The sequence below is a fragment of the Lissotriton helveticus genome, chromosome 7 (assembly GCF_964261635.1).
Source record: "Lissotriton helveticus chromosome 7, aLisHel1.1, whole genome shotgun sequence".
Classification (NCBI taxonomy): Eukaryota; Metazoa; Chordata; class Amphibia; order Caudata; family Salamandridae; genus Lissotriton; species Lissotriton helveticus.
This window is the reverse complement of record NC_136068.1, coordinates 1,792,988,850-1,793,002,760: the sequence shown is the minus strand read 5'-3', so window position 1 is coordinate 1,793,002,760 and position 13,911 is coordinate 1,792,988,850. Positions and strand designations below refer to the sequence as shown.

Genomic DNA, 13,911 nt, shown 5'->3' with positions numbered 1-13,911 from the left:
GTCGCGTGGCGCGCCTGGAGCGCTCCCCGGTACGCGTACCGGGCGCGGCTCTAGATATATATCTTTTTTTAAACCTAATTTACTCAAAATTCACAGGACCACATATCTTGAGACCTAGCAAAGGCACATCGGGCAAACAATATCTACAATTTTGCCAAGTTTCGTGGAAATCCATTCAGCCGTTCGAGCTAAAAGTGAGGCCAACCGCCCTATGGAAAATTGCATGGCAAAAACACGTTTTGGGACCCCCCTTTTTTCTCGGCCCCCCCTTGACGACCCCCCCCCAAATTTTCAGGGGCTGCTCAGGAACAAAATGTTCCATTTTCCTGAAAATTTCAGCCAATTCCGTCCACAAACGCCAAAGTTATTAGACATAGAATTTTCAAAAATCCCATAGAGAAAAAATCCTAACTATATATACCTACTGGCGACCGCCAGTAGGTAATATATATATATATATATATATATGACGCTCAGAATCCCTCCGGTCTCTCCCAGGAAGGACAACACAGCACTCGAGGGTGGAGTTTCAAACACGCTTAGATTTTATTCAGCGGGGGGGTGCACACAGACGCGTTTCGGCGGTCTGCCTTCGTCAGTGTGTGATGCACTGGGGTGAAACTCGACATTATTTTAAACATTTCACTTGTAGTTCACTCCCACCAATCTAATGGCATTGACATCGAGAGGGGACTCACACCATACACAGAATAGTGGCGGCCATCTTACAGTGTTGATTTCTCATGGCGCTCATTAGCGTTATACAAAGCAATATTGCATCAAAATCACTCAAGCCCACAAATGGGCAGCCTCCTAATACTTAGTATGGTATATCATGTATATTTCGGTCTTCAATTAGACAAAAACATTTAGCCGTGGATCGGCTGGTGTCCCCTCATAGAAAAATTAATCGAAAAGTCAATAACCAAAATCAAAGAACCTTCAATTAAGCATTCAAAATGCAAAGAAACTTTCAGGTGGAGTGAACAATATATACAGTGAGGTGCGTTACGTGCAACAGCAAAGGGTCATGTGAAAACACATATGAGCTGTCATTCGCATATCAAATTTCATTTTAGAGATACACACCAATTCGTATTTCAATCTAGAAATCAATTTTCAAAAAGATGTAGTGAAACACTGGGTTATATATACATATATACAAATATCTCCATAAATGCGAATTCAGCTTCAAGTATAAATACAATAGAAAAATGATAGTCCCCATTACATGAGAGTCTCTAATGGTAAAAAATGTTGTAGTAGATCCAAATACTCTTAGACATCCTATAACTCTGTAACACAAAATTTTATGCAAACTTATATTAAGTACAATTCGCATAAGGATATCCTTCGACAGAGTCAATACTATTAGTCATATATTATGGACGGTCTCTCAGAACGTCATATGTATTTAGTACGGATCAAACATACCAACAAAATTTTCAAAATTATTCAAATTACCAAAATATCAGAGTTTTCAGGAGCTACTCTATATACACACATATACACAAAGTAGTCTACAGTGTTACCCCAAGGAATGATAGTCATAGTTCTAATTACAGTGTTATACGGTAAACTATCACCTTGGAAATATGCTAGACTACTGTTTCCTAAGCTATTTCCCTAGATGGAAAGCCATCTCCTCACCACTATTTAGACCTTTGGGGTGTTTCGTCGAAAGGTCTATGATATATCGAGACTCCAGTCTCCTTAGTCTGCGTAGGCGGTCACCGCCACGTATATTGGGTGGTACAACGTCTATGCCAAAATACTGGAGTTTGTTCCTGTCTCGATTGTGTACTTCCGCAAAGTGGCGAGCCACCGGGTATGCCTGATCAACTTTATCGATGGCTCTCATGTGCTCGAGTATTCGGAGCTTGATCTCTTTAATAGTGCTCCCAATGTAGCGTAAGCCACAAGGGCACTGTAGGCAATATACTGCATATTGGGTACTACAGGTAATGAATTTGTTGATGTTCATTTTTTTACCAGTATCCTTGATGATATAGGAGAGGACCCGTTTGCTTCCTGCGCACGCTTTACAGCGGCCGCAGGGGTAAAAGCCTCTTTGCTCCCTTAAAGTATTACTTTTTTGGGGCATTTTTTCAATATGGCTTTTCACCAACATATCGCCTATCGATCTAGCTTTGCTGAAGGTGAGGAGTGGTTGAGTAGGGAGATCTGCTTTGAGTACATTATCTGTGAGAAGAATATGCCAATTCTTCCTAAGCATAGCTCTAAAGGTTTCTGCTCCTGACGAGTAGGGAGTTATAACTCTGAACTTGCCCTTGCTTTCACCTGGTCTAGCTCTACGGTTCTCTTGTGTAGGATTATTGGTCAGAAGAGACAGTCTGTCCACTTTCCTCACTCTCTTGAGGGTGTTAGTCAGTAGTTTCTCTCCGTACCCTCTAACCCTGAACCGAGACATACATTCCGAAGCGGCCGCTTCGAAATCAGATGGTTTGGAACAATTCCTCCGAAGTCTCAACAGTTCCCCATAGGGGATACTGTTGATCAGTTGTGGGGGATGACTGCTGCTGGCATATAGTGTCGAGTTGCCAGCGGTTTGTTTCCTGAAAAGGCTAGTGTGGAGTTGTCCTTCTTCTACATATATCCTCAGGTCCAGATAGTCCGCTGCCACCGGACTTACTGTCCCCGAGAAATGAAGATTTATGTTATTTCTATTCAGGACATTGATGTATTCATAGGCTGTTTTAGAATTACCTTTCCACACAAGGAAGAGGTCATCGATATAACGATGCCAACATATGACCTTCCCTTCATCCTCTCCTAATACACAGCTCCTGGGCACCTGCTCCTCCCACCAGCCAACGAACAAGTTCGCGTAGCTGGGGGCAAAGCAGGTACCCATCGCCGTCCCAGACTTCTGGATATACAATTGTTCACCGAACAGAAAAATATTGTGTGTCAGGCAAAATTCTACGAATTCGAGAATCATTGCATTGTGTCTCGAAAATCGTAGCTGGCGTTGATCTAATGCTCATTTTGCTGCCTCTAATCCGTCATGATGTTGAATAACAGTGTAGAGGCTAGTAATGTCTAATACCACTAATAAGTATTCCTGTTCCCACACTAGATTCTGTAACTTCATCAGGAAGTCTTTTGTGTCTCGCACATAGGAGTCCAAGTTCGATACCAAAGGAAATAAGGTATGATCCACAAAGCGAGACATTTTCTGTGAGACTTCCGATGGAAGAAATAATAGGGCGACCAGGAGGACATTCACGGTTTTTATGTAGTTTGGGAAGGTGGTAAAATGTGGGAGTCATAGGGCAGTTCGTACGTAAGAACAGATGTTCATCACTGCTCAACATGTGTTGGTCATACCACTTCGCAATAAGTATATCATAGTCTTTAATACTCTGCTGGTAGACATCATTGGTGCATTTGTTGTAAAAGTTCTCATCAGAGAGCTGCCTTAATGCTTCCTGTTGGTAAAATTCCCGTGTCATTAAAACCACATTCCCGCCCTTATCTGAGGGCTTCACAATTAGATTTGTGTCAGTCGTTAGTGTTTTCAGGGCAAGTCTTTGTGATTCCGTGATATTATGATTAGTATTCTGGTGGTTGGCTTTCCGATATTTTAGTAGATCCTCGTTCATAGCTTCGGAGAACACATCTATAGCATCCCAAGGGGACTGGGGCACGAAAGTTGACACTGGTCTAAATTCACTCGTGTCTCTTTCTTGTTCAATTCCCTGCATTTCCGCTCTCTGGGCTGTGTCTAGTAATGCACGGTTCTGTGTTTGCTCCAATTCTAGGTCGCTCAGAACTTCTACTGAGCGGAGATCTCTACAGCTTAGTTGGTCAGTTGCTGTTATCCTAGACCCTTGGTTCTCCTTGTTCTGTAGATGTGGACGCAATTTGAAGTGTTTGTGTAACTTCAACTTGCGGGTGAAGCGGAACAGATCTATCTTGGTCTGAGTATATTCCAACTCATTGTTGGGACAGAAGGTTAGTCCCAGGCTTAAAACTTGTTCTTCCTCTGTCGTGATCTTTCTTGTCGTTAAATTGACCACCGTTAAATTAGTTGCTTCGTTACCGGTATTACATGGATGAGAGGTTTGTATAATGTCGTTGCTCTCTGTAGAGTCAGTGGCTGAAGATATTATTATTGCTGCTGTTTCTTGTTGGTGCGTTTTCGATTTGCCCACCGAGATGTTGTTGCACTGCCTCTTCCTCTGCCTCTTGTTCCCCCCGCCTGCTCTTCTGGTTCTCCTGCTTTTCCTGCCCCTTGGGTACTTGCATCCGGTGGTTTGTTCTTCGCCGCCCCGGAGCCATGAGCTTTTTATTACCTCGTACTCCTCCTGAAAAGGGGTCTTCTTGGTTTTCTCTGGGATTCTTAACCCTCTGTTAGTTCTACGTTCCTCTGCATCTGACTGATTTTCTTCTGACTCGTTCTCAGTTATGTCAGATTCTGATGTCACTTCTGCAGTTTCATTCGTGGCCCCTGCGCCTTCCTTTCTGCTCTTTTGGAGGGCCTTGCGTGGAGCGTCGAACTTCTTTGCATACGTGAGGACGCGTCCTGTGTGGTAGTCATTTGCGTCTCTCTCGTATTTCTCCTGCTTTCGGAGTCGTATTTTGGCTTCATACTTCCCTAGCCTGGCTTTCATTTGTTCTTTCATTTGTCCAGTGGTTGCTGTTATGCTAGGGTCAGTCTCGCTTTCCAGCTCTTTATTAATTTCAGCGATATCAGCCAATGCCCGTTCCCTATCGCTCCAAGCATATTTGACGAGTATTTTCAATGTACCCTCACAGTATTGGGCAGTGTGTTCGAACCAGTCTGTGAGCAGTTGTGGGTCCGGATTCTCGTAGGAGGGCACAGTGTGAACCCTCAGTCCTCGGGGTACTCTTTCCTCCTCAATGTAGTTGGTCAGACTCGTGGCCTCCCACCACTTACGGATCTCCCTCTCGTGGAGTCGCTCCAATTTCGTCATGGTTATTAACAGTGGATTACTTGGCCTTTCCGCTGTTGGCAAGTCAATTGTTGCAGGCGTTCTTTCCTGCCTTTTAAACATGCCCTTTGCCGCTGCATGCCGTTCCGCATCAGAAAACATGTCGGGTTTATGCGAGTCATACACAGTGATTACAGTTCAACTGTGTCTTGTGGACTCGTGCTTCTAAATAGTGCTACCTCCCCCGCGTCTAACAGCGTGTCCGTCGCTCCTACCTTCTATCGCCTGGCCTCACAATTCCAAAGTCCCTGGCATGCAGAGATGGGAGTACACGGTTACAGGCACTTATGCTCACCGGTGACGTCTTCCTCGGGAGACGCTTGGCTGCCGCTTTGCGTACTCCTCCGTACTCCGTCCTCAGGCTCGAACTCCCATTGAGGATAAGGCGGTGCGCAGCCGTACACTGCAAAAACGCTCCTATTCCACGAAAAACGGCTGCTCACTCGTTGGCGGGTGCTGTCGGCGGTACGTGGACACCGCCACACATGACGCTCAGAATCCCTCAGGTCTCTCCCAGGAAGGACAACACAGCACTCGAGGGTGGAGTTTCAAACACGCTTAGATTTTATTCAGCGGGGGGGTGCACACAGACGCGTTTCGGCGGTCTGCCTTCGTCAGTGTGTGATGCACTGGGGGTGAAACTCGACATTATTTTAAACATTTCACTTGTAGTTCACTCCCACCAATCTAATGGCATTGACATCGAGAGGGGACTCACACCATACACAGAATAGTGGCGGCCATCTTACAGTGTTGATTTCTCATGGCGCTCATTAGCGTTATACAAAGCAATATTGCATCAAAATCACTCAAGCCCACAAATGGGCAGCCTCCTAATACTTAGTATGGTATATCATGTATATTTCGGTCTTCAATTAGACAAAAACATTTAGCCGTGGATCGGCTGGTGTCCCCTCATAGAAAAATTAATCGAAAAGTCAATAACCAAAATCAAAGAACCTTCAATTAAGCATTCAAAATGCAAAGAAACTTTCAGGTGGAGTGAACAATATATACAGTGAGGTGCGTTACGTGCAACAGCAAAGGGTCATGTGAAAACACATATGAGCTGTCATATATATATATGAATTCCAAGTTGCCTGGCAGCCGCCAGGCTCTGCTCTCCCCGAGCCTCTTTTCGAAGGCGGTTCGTGTTTAGGTAGCAAACCTATATATAAATTCAAACTTCCGACTTACTTTCAGTCAGAAAGCACACGAACATCTGCTTGCTGAAGACGCGTTTTTATTGCAGTTTCCAAAGCAAAAACAACTCTACGCGTTTCAGGAGTTCACCTCCCTTGCTCACGAGTAACAATGTTAGTGATTCTGATAGGTATTTAAACAAACATGTGATTTAGTGAAAAATTAACATAGAAAGCAGACTCACGCTGCAACATAAAAGTGAATTGATACTTTGGGGAAATTTTAACTGTGTTTCAGCCATTTTATACCATTTCTGTAATTCAAGATACTTATTTGACAATTGATAAGTGCCTCTCACATGTTTTACGATTGGATGGAGAAAGGGGTGGAAATTATAAATTAAATTATAACATTGAATATATTTCATAACACTAGTCATTCGCTAGTCTGCATAACGTTTTCCTGTCTTCCTTTGCCACTTATTATTCCACCCCCGTGGGCTACTTCTCAAAATTCATATAATTCAACCGAATTATTTAGAATTCACATATTCACATGCGCGGCGTATTTAATATACTTTGATCCCAACATCTACATATCCACATACAATATATATATATTTCTTGTGGCATGTTTCTATAAAGCTAGCAGTAAGCCAGTTTTTGTCCACATTGGCAATGCTCACATCATGGGAGTTCATCTCAGACCGTACTTTTGCCCCAGTGGGCTTAGAATGTCAATGTCAATTCTGTATCTTGTTTCATCATCTTATGGTCAGGCTGATATAACTTCATCATTTCTTCCTCTTCCTCTTTTCATAAGTATCTATATTTAAAAAAACAATATATTAACCCTACACAAAATGATAATAAACCAACACCCTGTGAATTAAAAACATTTCTGTGATAATGGGGATACAATGTTTGTATGCATTAGCCTTTCAGACCTCAAAACCAGAGTGGTTCACTTATTGTGGTTACATTATACATTGACTTAATTGCATCCGTCATCTCAGAGATCTCCTAACCGAATTATGTTTCAATCTCATTCCTAACTTGAGTTATCTATTGTCACCTCGGATTTCCAACCACATCAGAGCCCTCTTCTTACTATATTTTTTATATTTTTTGTATATCACTGGTCGACACAATTCGGGTGAATATAATTCTCCACTTTTAACCTAGATGGGTTTCTAATTCCTCATCGCAGTTATGCCCAATTGGTGCTGTTGTTTGATATTTAATGATCAACCTAGATTCTAATCTACGGAGTCTTTGGATTTTATTTCCCCCTCTGTCATCATGTTTGATCATGTCCAGGACACAAAATCTCAATAAGTTGGGGTTCTGGTTGTGTTCCATCTGAAAGTGCCTCGCCATTGGGTAAGCCTTGTTGCAGTTTTTAATAGCTCTTAAGTGTTCCAAAATTCTGATTTTGGCCTTGTGTATTGTACTGCCTATGTAGGCCTTGTCACATGGGCAGAACAAAGCGTATATGGCGAACTCCGTATTACAGGATGTGTGCTCTTGTATCACAAAGGGTTCCATGTTCGGTGAAAGCCTTGCTTCTTTGCAGTTCTTACTATGCTTGCAAGCTTTGCAACTTCTACATGGAAAAAATCCTTGTATTCCTTTCAATTTATCTTTCCCTGTTATGATAGCACTGCACAGCTCGTCATTCAATGATTTTGTTTTTTTCAATGTTATCTGAGGATAAATCTCCACATATTTCGCAATTTCAGGATCAGTCTGCATAATAGGCCAAAGTTTTTTTAGACTGCGTTTAATCATGAAAGCTTGACTGCTATATGTGGTGATGAAGCGTGTTTTATTGTTTCCACTGTCCTTGTCCTTTTTATCTTTTTCCATTAACAGAGAGTCTCTGCTTCTTTCCGCCACTATCCTTCTGGCTCTGTTGATTGTTTTCTCAGTGTATCCTCTGGCCCTAAATCTTTCAACCATCACAGTTTCTTCCTGCATGAAACTTGTGGCTGTGCTACAATTTCGTTTTGCTCTAAGGAGTTCTCCTATTGGTATGCTTTGTATCAATGAGCTTTGGTGGCAACTTCGGCATGTAGCAGGCTGTTGCCTGCTGTCTCCTTCCTGTGGAGAATACTTTCCAATCTGTTGTTCTCCACACTTAGCCTCAAATCAAGGAAGTCTAGGCTATTCTTTGCCCATTGGCTCGTAAATTTAAGATTGAATACATTGCAGTTAAGCTCCTCTACAAAGTTATTAGCCTCCATCTCTGAACCTGACCACACAATAAAAATGTCATCAATGTATCTGACCCATTTGATGACTCTCTCCTTGTACAACGATGACCTGTACACCACTTCCTCCTCCCAATGCCCCATGAACAGACCAGCGAAGCTAGGAGCAAAGCAAGCCCCCATAGATGTACCGAGGACTTGCCTGTAGATCTTAGAGTCGAAGAGGAAGTAGTTTTGGGTCAGACACAGTTCCATTATCTTAAGAAGCATTTGAGTGTGGTGAAGATAGGAGATCGATCTCCTAGAAAGGAAATGTTTGCAAGCTGCCAAACCTAGTGTGTGGGGAATGCATGTATATAACCCAACTACGTGCAACGATAGTAGCGAGTAACTGTCGTCCCATTGAAGTGACTCAATAAACTTCAGAAAGGCTCCTGAGTCTTTTATATAGGATGGCAGAATTTGTACCCAACACCGTAGAAAAAAGTCTACATACTGTGAAGCATTTTCTAGGCAGCTTCCAATTCACGAGACTATAGGTCTCCCGGATGGATGGTTTCGATCTTTATGAATCTTCGGAAGAAGATATAAAGCTGGCATCCTAGGGGACTTACATTCTAGAAACCTGAATTCCTCTGTTTCGATGAGTCCCTTCCCTTTCCACTCCTGGAGTAACGTATGGAATAGTCTGATGGATGCCTCATATTCCATGCGGTTACTTCTACAGTATTTTGTATGGTCTGCCAGTTGTCTCAAACCTTCCTTCACATAGTCTGTCTTAGACTGCACCACCACATTGCCTCCCTTGTCCGATTTCTTTATTACTATGCTGTGATCGTTCTTTAAATTTAGCAACGCTTTGCGTTGGTGATTATTGATATTACTCCAGCACTTGAGTTTTTGTTTGGAAATGATTTGCAACTCTTTCCTCGTGCCCCTTTCAAATACGTCAATCACATCATTTTTCAACTGGGGTAGGAAAGTGGATTTCGGCTTCAAGCCACTCTTAGAACTCATATCTAAGGGTATATTCTCATTTCTAAATTAATCATAAGGGCAACTGGTGTCCTCTACCTCTTCCGCTAGAATTCTTAGTGAGTGTGCTAGTTCTGCTTCAGCCATACTCATATTACATGGTTTCTCACTAGATGTTTTGAGTTTATCTATTACCTTGCTTGCAAACCACTTTCTTATTCTCAGTTTCCTTACGAATAAAAATAGGTCTATACGACTTTGTGTGAAATTAAAGGAACTAGAGGGACAAAAACTTAACCCCAAGGGTCTCATAGACGTCCTCGCTAATCTAGAAGATGCAGATGAAATACCTTCTGTGGAGAGTAATTTAATCAGTGGTTTGTGGTCACTGCAAACCACTACAGGTTGCCCCAAATTAATGCCCTAAAAAGGTCAAGCGCCCAGGCACAAGCTAAAGCTTTTCTTTCTATTATAGGGTATTTTTCCTCAGTGGGTGAAACAGATCTAGATGCAAATAAATTGTTATTTTCCATTCCTTGGGTATCGTTTTGAGAAAGAACCTCTCTTAGGCCTAGATGTATCAAGCTATTTTTTTGTCGCAAACGATGCGAATCGCTAAAATTCACCGTTTGCGACAAGAAAATAGAAATTTGCGATGTATGTAAGTAATCGCATCGCAAAATAAGTAACCGCAATTATTGCGATTACTTACTTGCGATTTGTAGAATTCTGCTAATGTTTTTTGCGATTTCTAGATTTGCACGGTTTCTTTTTTGCGATAATTGGAATTAAGAAATTGCAGCATTAGAAATCGCATAAAGATGTATGAAAATATCGCTATTTGCAAAAACATGAAAATCGCAAATTAAGAATTCGCAATTAACAATAACATCAGTCAGGTGGAAACCTATTTGAAAGTATAAAAAAGACCCCTCAATGCATTTTTTCAAAGCACAATGGCTGGACTTTACCTGATAGCTAGGAGGCTGCGCATTCAAGCTCTTGCACAGAGGAGACAGAGGCAGGAGAGAATCTTCAGACTGCGGATAACGCTTTTCCAGCAAACAGAAGAGGACATTTCTGAAAAATACAGACTGCATCCACACACCATTTTGGACCTAATTGATGAATTGAAGACATTTTTGGAACATGAAACAAACAGAACACATTCAATTCCTACACATGTGCAGGTATTGTGCTCCCTGCACCTTCTGGCTTCTGGTTCATTTCAAAGGGTCATTGCAGAGTTTGGAGGTGTGTCTCAGAGTGCTCTATCATGTTTTTTTAGAGTTTTCCTTGAAGCAATGATGAGTGGGCTTCAGCATCATATCTACCTCTCCAGAAATCCACAAGACATTCAAGATTCAAAACTGGAATTTTATCAAATTGCACGTTTTCCACATGTGATTGGATGCATAGATGGCACCCATATTGCCATCACTCCACCAGCTGCCACCGAATTTGTTTATAGAAATAGGCAATGTTACCATTCCCTCAACATTCAAATGGTGTGTAATGCAAAGTACATAATCACTGATATTGTGGCTCAGTACCCAGGGAGCACTCATGACTCTTATATCTTTCGGCACAGTGGATTGCATAGACGTTTGAGTGCTGGCCAATTTGGAGAGGGATTTCTACTTGGTAAATATATTTTCTTTCTCAGACTTATTTGTTACAAACTTAATTATTATCTTTCTATGAACTGACGCTACTTACATGTTTTAATGCAGGTGATAGTGCCTATGCTGTACGTGATTTCATCTTGACCCCTTATCTAAATCCCCCAAGAAGAGTTGCTGCAGGAGTGGGAGCAGCAGCAGGACGGCAAAGACGTACAGATATAACACACAATTACTTTTAGGTAAGAATAAAAAGCAACAAAGATTATTGATTTAACAAGGTAAAATTTTATATATTCCAAAACAAAAGACATAGTGGTATTCTCAAACTTGAACCTGTTACTGCACAGGAAATTCTAGTAATACCAGTTAGATAGTACAAGTGCTTATCTTTTCTAAGGAAACTTTTGCATGGAAGAAAAGATTACTTCCTGCGTGGCCTTTTGCTAGAGCGCTGCACTGCTCCTTCTCTGAAAATTTCTGTTTCCTCTTTCTTTTCTCTCCAGAAGAAGCTCCTTGTGAATTTTCAGGCTCCATGCTGCAAGGAAACAGGTCTGTACAGCTGCCAAACAATCTTCCAACTGCCACTGGGTGTGGCTCAGGCAAGCAGGTGTAGGTAATCAACAAGACTTCCTGACTGTGATGTCATCAGCTTGTTCCTGCATTAGCAGATTCACGTTTTTTTTTATTTCTTAATTTGTGAAATTCGCAAAATAAGGAATAGCAAAAAATGTGCAGATTATTCTGCGATGTTTAAGGAATAGCATAAAATTCGCTAAAATCTACATACATCGCATATTGCGATTTCTTATTAGCGACTCGCAAAAAATCGCAATTAAGAACTCGCTAATGCAAACAATGATACATCTACCCCTTAGACCTTTATTACTCGCATCCACAGTAACATAGGAATCTAAATTAGGATCAAAACTTTTTAAATGCGGAACTTTCTCTGAAAACTTCTTGATATATATGAACTCTTCTTCACATAGGGAATCCCAACAAAATGCTACATGTTTTTTAAGGAGTTGTCTAATGTTGAAGACTTTTGCAGCAACATTTGGAATACATTTTGTACAGTATTCCTTCATTCCCAGGAAGTGTCTAACCTCATCCTTACTAGTGGTTGATGGGGCACTTGCAATGGCATCAATTAAAGCTGTTTTGGGTTTAACATCTTATAATATCTGAAAGAGACATGTTAGTGATAGATTCCTTACCATAGAATATCCCCAGGCGTCAGACTGGATCCGGAAAATTTTGCCTAGCAATACCCCTGCGTGCCGGCAGGCGTTGTCCGCGGCTGTCATCGGCGTCTTTAGCGCCGGAATGACGTTGTGGGAGCACTTAGACGCCGCCCATGCATGCTGACGTCAGTTCTTTTTTCCGCGCCAGCTAGCGCAGATCCGGAGAAGCTCTACCCCATTTTTTGACTAAACTTTTTTGATCTTTTGATCATTTCTCTACTCGAGTCTTCGACTCCGACGGTGCCGGTAGGGATGCCCGGGTTTAAACCCTGCTCCAAGTGCGACTGACTGATGTCGGTTACAGGCCCCCATCGCCGGTGCCTCAAGTGTTTAGGCCTCGACCACGACGACCGCACCTGCCCCGCGCCGCTCCAGGTCCCGGTCCCACAGGTCGCAGGGTCGGAGTCCTCGCAGCTCCGGGAGTGGACATCAGTCGTCAGGATCCAAGTCCTCAGGTAAGAGGCATGAGAGGTCGGAGAGACGTCATCGTTCCTCCGACCCACCCCGACGCTCGCACGATGCGGCCGGGGGCTCGGGTGACACCACCCACGCGGCTCCGACAGAGTCACAGGCGTCACCGCCTGCCCCACACCTGCGGGTCCCTGGGCATGGTGCGACGCCAGAGGAGGTGGAGCGGTACCTCATGGCCAAGAGGTCCCTCCCTTCTCAGCCGGGTCCCGTGGTGCCTCCGGGCCCAGCTGGAGGGCCTAACGGGTCTGGTGCTTCGGGTCCGACGCCGTCGGGTGCTTCGGCCCTGGCGCCGCAGGCCCTCACTGGATCCGCTTCCGGATCCGGGTCGTCGCCGGTCGACCTCACGACCTCACCGGCCCTGCGGGTGTCGCCCCCGGCGCCCACTATGGACGCCGTCCCCAATCCTCCCTTCGGTCCGGATCTGGAGCCGGAGCGGCGCCGCTCCCGACGGCCTTTGGAGATTTCTATTTCCATGAACCGGCCCCATCTGTTGACCCTGTTCTGCAGGAGATGGGTGACGAGGGTGATTGGGAGGGGTCTGTGGACCCTCTGGCACAAGACTGCCAGTCTCAACAGGACTGGACATATGAGCTTGGGGAGGCCAGTGGAATTGACACTTCGCCAGACACTGGATTTGTCTCCCCTCCCACCGTGGCTACGGAGGAAGGGGCTACTTACAGTGTAGTGTTGACGAGGGCGGCCAAGGCCTTACACCTTGAGCTCCCCGTCGCGGCTGTGAGGACTAACCTCCTCACTGAGGTCCTTGAACAGCAGGCAAGCTCCACTGAGCCTCTGCTGCCGTATAATGAGGCCTTGTGTGACGTTCTTGTGGGCACTTGGTCCAAGCCCGCCACAGGTCCGCCTGTGGATAGGAACGTGGCCAGACGCTACCGCCCGGCCCCGGGCGACCCTTGCTTTTTGTCCACCCATCCCACCGCGAGAGCCTGGTCATCCAGGCCTCCACTTTCCAGACCGCATTCCCGACGGCTCCGCCCGATCGGGAATCCAAGAGGTATGAACAATTCGGGAAGAAAGTGTTCTCGTCCCTGAGTTTGGGACTGCGGTCTGTCAATACCGCATGCCTCTTGGGCCGCTACACCCACACCCTGTGGAATACGGTCGCGGACGTGCTGCCACAATGTCCGGAGGAGGTCCGGGCTAAACTTGCCCAAGCCCTTGTGGAGGGCCGAGATGCAGCGCGATATTCCATCCGGTGTGGGCTGGATACCACGGACTCACTGGGCAGGGCTATAGCAACGACG

The 13,911-nt window shown here is 44.2% G+C and overlaps 1 protein-coding gene across 5 annotated transcripts in view; it reads right to left on the bottom strand.

The window, feature by feature from the left end:
• LOC144770772 (phospholipase A2 inhibitor gamma subunit B-like) overlaps positions 1–13,911 on the bottom strand; it is a 686,557-nt gene that overhangs the window by 373,785 nt on the left and 298,861 nt on the right. Inside the window, exons 4-5 of one of the 5 annotated variants that reach the window (XR_013599011.1) lie at positions 10,281–10,427; positions 6,808–6,947 (exon numbers count right to left, since the gene is read on the bottom strand). The exons of 3 other annotated variants lie outside the window; for them this stretch is intronic. The gene's annotated coding sequence lies outside the window, so the exon portion shown is untranslated. The remainder of the gene's footprint in view (positions 1–6,807; positions 6,948–10,280; positions 10,428–13,911) is intronic. One more of the 5 variants, XR_013599010.1, reaches the window with a different exon arrangement.